This window comes from Otolemur garnettii, unplaced genomic scaffold (assembly GCF_000181295.1).
Source record: "Otolemur garnettii isolate 467f Iridium unplaced genomic scaffold, OtoGar3 scaffold00205, whole genome shotgun sequence".
Taxonomy (NCBI): Eukaryota; Metazoa; Chordata; class Mammalia; order Primates; family Galagidae; genus Otolemur; species Otolemur garnettii.
This window is the reverse complement of record NW_003852600.1, coordinates 1888976-1894608: the sequence shown is the minus strand read 5'-3', so window position 1 is coordinate 1894608 and position 5633 is coordinate 1888976. Positions and strand designations below refer to the sequence as shown.

The 5633-nt window shown below is 46.5% G+C and overlaps 1 pseudogene; it reads left to right on the top strand.

Annotated features, from left to right (window-relative positions):
• Positions 1-112: 112 nt before the first annotated feature.
• LOC111721946 lies at positions 113-264 on the top strand (annotated as a pseudogene).
• The last annotated feature ends 5369 nt before the right edge of the window (positions 265-5633 follow it).

Below are 5633 nucleotides of genomic sequence, written 5' to 3'. Positions count from 1 at the left end.
TTTATAAAATTTTGACAAGTTGACACCTAAAATATAAAATATAAATAAAGGATCTTCAACTTTTAGTATAATAACTGGGTAACTGAAATGACTGGATTTCGTTTAAGGCCATGCAATAATTTAATGTTTTGAAGGGTGATATTTATCTACTTTTAAAATACACCAGTTACTCATAGCGCCCCATGCCAGAGCAAACTGTGGCCCTGAGCCATTGCCTGGCCTCCGTGTCTGCGGGCTGCTGGCACTGAAGTGGGTTGCACAGAGGAAGAGAAAGAAAAGGAAGAAAAAAAAGGAAAATAAAGAAAGAAAAAAATATTCCAGTTATATTGACACAGAAATATATGTAAAATGTGAAAGAGAGAGATCAACAAAGACATAGTCAGTCTGAAAAGAATTTGTGCTACAATTTCTGGAACCAGAGAAAGGAGCAGAAAGTCCAGGGGGACGGCCTTGATGCCATAGGCTCACTCCGGAAACCACTGAGGGTGATGATGCTCCTTACCTTCTAAAGTTTCTAAGGAGGTGAAAGGTGTACAGAAAACTTATCATTTAATGAGAACTCAGCAAGAGAAAAAAAAAGTGGGTAAAAAGATTTTTAGACAGAAAATTCAAAATAAGATAGTAGAAATGAGGAAAATTCTGGCCCGGCTCCCTTAGCACCTTGGTTATGGTGCCAGCCACGTACATCAGGGGTGACGGGTTCAAACTCAGCCCAGGCCAGCTGAACAACGACAACTGCAACAAAAAATGGCCGGGTGTCGTGGTGGGTGCCTGTAGTACCAGCTACTTGGGAGGCTGAGGCAAGAGAATCACTTAAGCCCAAGAGTTTGAGGTTTCTGTGAGCTGTGACTCCACAGCACTCTACTGAGGACCACATAATGAGACTCTGTCTAGGGCGGTGCCCATGGCTCAGAGGGATAGGGCGCTGGCCCCATATGCTGAGGTGGTGGGTTCAAACCCAGCCCTGGCCAAAAACTGCAAAATAAATAAATAAATAAAAGAGACTCTGTCTAAAAAGAAAAAAAAAAGAAAGAAAAAAATGAGGAAAATTCTAATAGTAAATTTAAATGGATTATATTCACCTATTAAAAGACAGAGACTATAAGACTGGTTAAAAAATATATCTAGATATAGGCTACCTATGGTACAAAATTACTAGAAGTTGGTCCAGAAAGGCTGAAAATAAAGGCATGGAGATAGATAAACCCAGCAAGTCATAACTAAAGACAGCTGATGTGGCAGTGCTGGTATAATGGGCCAACATTTAGAATTACATGAATTACCAGGGATTAGGAACACTGCGAGGAAATTAAAGGAATCTAGAAGCTAGAACAGTAATAACCTTCTATGTATCTTACGGTAGAGTCTCAAAAGTATACCCCAAAACTGATAGCATTATAAGGATGAGAAAATCATACTAAAACTGGGAAGTCATTAATTGAGACAGGGTTTCATCTGTCACCCAGGCTGGAGTGCAGTGGTCCCATCATAGCTCACTGCAACCGTGCACTCCTGGACTCACGTGGTCCTCCTGCCTCGGCCTCCCTCTTGCCAAACACCATTTCGGCTGCCTGCACCTGAGAGCCAGACGTGAGAGGAGCCTGTTGGTAAATGGAAGGGGCTTACGGGGGCACCGGCAGCCTGAGGAGGCAGTGGGCTGTTGTCTTGTTGTCTCAACAACCTCCCGCCTCCTCCGCTTCCTGAGCACCTGACACAGGCAAGCTGCAGAGGGGCTGGTGGCAGAGCCGGCTGTACGCCCACCATTGTGACTTGCTCCACACGGTCGACTGGGGGATCTCGCTATGATGAGTCTATGCTGGATTCCTGATCTGTTTTTCCTCAAGGTTATTTTCTAGCCTTATGCCGGGCAGCTAGCTAAGAAAGTAGCAGGTTAAGGCTGGGCACAGTGGATCATGCCTATAATCCCAGCACTTGGGAGGCTGAGGCAGGTGGATCACCTAAACCCATAGGTTCAAGACCAGCCTAAGCCAGAGCGAGACACTGTCTCTAAAAACAGCCGGGTGCTGTAGCAGGCGCCGATAGTCCCAGCTATTTGGGAGGCTGAGGAAAGAGAATTGCTTGAGCCCAAGAGTTTGAGGTTGCTGTGAGCTGTAACACCATGGCTGTCTATTGAGGGTGACACAGTAAGACTCTGTCTCCAAAAAAAAAAAAAAGAGCAGTTTAATTCTAAACTTTTCAGACAGAACAAACCAAAAGCACACAGGCGGCAAATGGCTCCCCGTGACGAGGCTAATGTCATAGCCTGGATGGTCCCTGGGGTGCGTTTACATCCTAAGTAGCTGGCACTGCAGGTGCCCACCACCACACCTGCCCAAGTTTTTACGTAGTGGAGTCTCACTAGGTTGTCCAGGCTGTTCTTGAATTCCTGGGTTCATTCAAGTCGTCCTCCTGTCTTGGCCTCCCAGAATTCTGGGATTATAAGGCATGAACCATTGTGCCTGGCCTTGGTGGAAAGTTTTTAATTCACTTCAAGAAACAAGTTAAATGCAAAAAAAAAAAAAAAATTAACAAGAAAAATCTTATATAAAGTAATAATTCAATCAATTTCAAAGAACTGACCTCCCTCTAGGTGACGGACCATCCTGGGGGCGTTTTGCTGCAGGACACTTTCTGCACTAAACCTGGCACGCTTGGCAAGTGAGAATGAGAGACTGCGTAACTCTCTGGCTAGACGGCATTTATTAATAAAACAGAAACCCGTGAATATTTCAGTATGTAGAGTAAGAGCTCTTGTTTTCACACAAAATCACACATCATACGTAAAAATCGCACTGTTCTTATTGGAATCATGTTGTGTGCTAGTTTAACCACTGACTGGGTGCTAAGGAATGCAAATTTATTATCTCACAGTTAATGGAGATTAAAAGTCCAAGATCAAGGTGCCATCCAGGTTTCTCCCCAGGCCCCTCTCTGGCTTGCAGCAGGCGACGTCTCTGTGCGTGGCTGTATCTCTGCTCATGTGTGTGTGCGTGTGTGTCCCAGACATGCCAGTCCTACTGAATAAAGATACCGCCTCTAAGGCCTCTTCTAACCTGAACTAACCTCTCCAAAGGTTTTTCTCTAAACACAGTCACATGGTGGTTTAGGGCTTTCTTGTGAATTTTGGGAGCCCATAATCAATGCTAATGCTCCCTCCTCTGCCTCTCCTACACGCACAGTGCTTCTCTTCATCCCACAGCCCCCAAGTCTCTCTCATTTTTTTTGATAGAGTCTCACTATGTCGCCCTCAGTAGAGCGCTATGGCTTCACAGCTCACAGCAACCTCAAACTCCTGGGCTTAAGAGATTCTCTTGCCTCAGCCTCCCAAGTAGCTGGGACTACAGGTGCCCACCACAACGCCTGGCCATTTTTTGGTTGTAGTTTTCACTGTTGTTTGGCAGGCCCGGGCTGGGTTCAAACCCACCAGCTCCAGTGTATGAGGCTGGCGCTCTAACCGTTGAGCTATAGGCACAGAGCCAGCCCCAAAGTCTTAACCCATTTCAGGATCAATTCCAAGTTCAAAGAGTCATCCTGGATATTATTTAAATCAGGTATTTGTGAGTCACCTGGAGGCAAAATTCCTCTCCAGCTGTGAACCCATGAAACCAGACAAGTACTTCCAAACCACAACCATGGGACAGGCACACCCGAAGGAGAGAGACTGGAAAGAGGACGGGGGCGATGGATACCAGCCAAATCTAAATCCTAGGAGGTGAATTTAGATCCTCAGGGTTAAGAATCAGCCTGGTTGGGCTTCTGTGCCCACAGGGGAGCACTCCGGCCCTAGGTCGTGGCCCTCCCCTCGTGGTGGAGCCCCTCCACACAGTTTTTCACTGTGATCCTGCCCCTGAGGCCCTGGGTGGGGGCTGCCTGGCCTGTTGAATCCAAGGAGGGGACCCCACCCTCTGACTGGCCTCCCAGCCCTGGTGCTCTCGGAATTGCCTGCAAGGCTGTTCTCCCCTTTCCTGAAGGATAAGATATTTCACACTCAAATATCTTCATTGTCTTGTCCTGTAGAATCCTAGAATTCCAAGTCTCCCTTCATGGCATCCAGTCTGTCCCTCATGCAAACTCGCAGTGTCTCTGCTGGTGTCATCCCCTCTCTATTTCTGGCTGCTGCTGAGATGGCTGGTTAACTCCACGGTAATCTCCTTAGGGAAGGACTGCCCAGGGACACTCTTGGGGCTCTCTCCACAACATGCTAAGCATTATTTTTTGTTTGTTTGAAATATGAATAGGTGAAGAATTTTCCAGATTTTCAATTTTCACATTCTGGTTGCTTTCTGCTTAGCAGTTCTTACCATTCCTGTCTCTCCTCCTGCACGTGGCAATGAGAAGCCAGGTTGCACCTGCACCGTCTGGCTTGAAAGTCTGCTCAGCTATTATCCCATTTCATCACTCATAAGGTCTACCTTCCACAAAATAGTAGAACCCTAGAATAGTAGACAACTTTAGTCAAGTTGTCTGCCTGCTCCCCACCAGGATGGCCTCTTCTCCAGCATCCAACGCCCTAACCATTTCCTTTTAAATTTTTGAACTTTTTCAGTGCCAACATACATGTTGTTGCCTTTTTAACTTCAAATTCCAATTGCTGAGCCAGGGGACAGGCACCTGTCATCCCAGCAACTCTGGAGTCTAAGGCAGGAGAGCAAGTCCACTCTGAGCAACACAGTGAGACCCTGTCTCATAAAAATCCCACTTGCTTATTGCTGGCAGGACAGGAAAATAACTGACCTTCGTACACCGACTTTGTGCCCTGCCACCTTACTGCTTGTTAGTTCCAGGGGAGTTTTTTTGTTGATTCTTTGGTATTTTCCACACAGGCTTTCATGTCATCTGTAAACAAAAACTGTTTTATTTCTTCCTTCCGATCGACATGTAGGACAGAGCATTGGGTTAAAAGTTCTGGAGTAATCTGGACAGAACCCCGCATTGCTCCTGGCCCCGAGGACGGAAAACAATACTTGTTATAGCTCACAGTCCAGGCCTAAGTCACACCTACCAGAGATAAGGCTGAGGTGAAGCAGGGCAGTTGGGCGGTGCCTGTGGCTCAGTGAGTAGGGCATCGACCCCATATACGGAGGGTGGTGGGTTCAAACCCAGCCCCAGCCAAACTGCACAGAAAAATAGCCATGCATTGTGACAGGCGCCGTAGTCCCAGCTACTCGGGAGGCTGAAGCAAGAGAATTGCCTAAGCCAGGAGTTGGAGTTTGCTGGGAGATGTGACACCACAGCACTCTACTGAGGGCGACAAAATGAGACTTTGTCTCTAAAAAAAAAAACCAAAAATGAAGTGCAGTAAACAGAATGCGTTAGGGGTCAATTATGCTCTTAAAGAAAAACTCCTTGTTTCTTAACCTTGACTCTCTCTGGGAAACTCGCCCCTGTGCTGTAATTTCTCATGCCTGAGATTTCAATAACAGCCTGTGTGGTTGTGGGGAAGGGCTGCACCCTTGTCTTCCCGAGTGGAGGGCTGGCTGGTGTCGCCCCGCAGTTCAGTGCAAATGGACTGAGTAGGTGTTGTTACTTTGTGTAAAGTTGCACCGACATCTATATACCTTTTCTGTTCTTGTCTTACTGTAAGTCCTATAACTAGGACTTCCTAAATGAAGTTGAATAGGAAAGAGGGATGA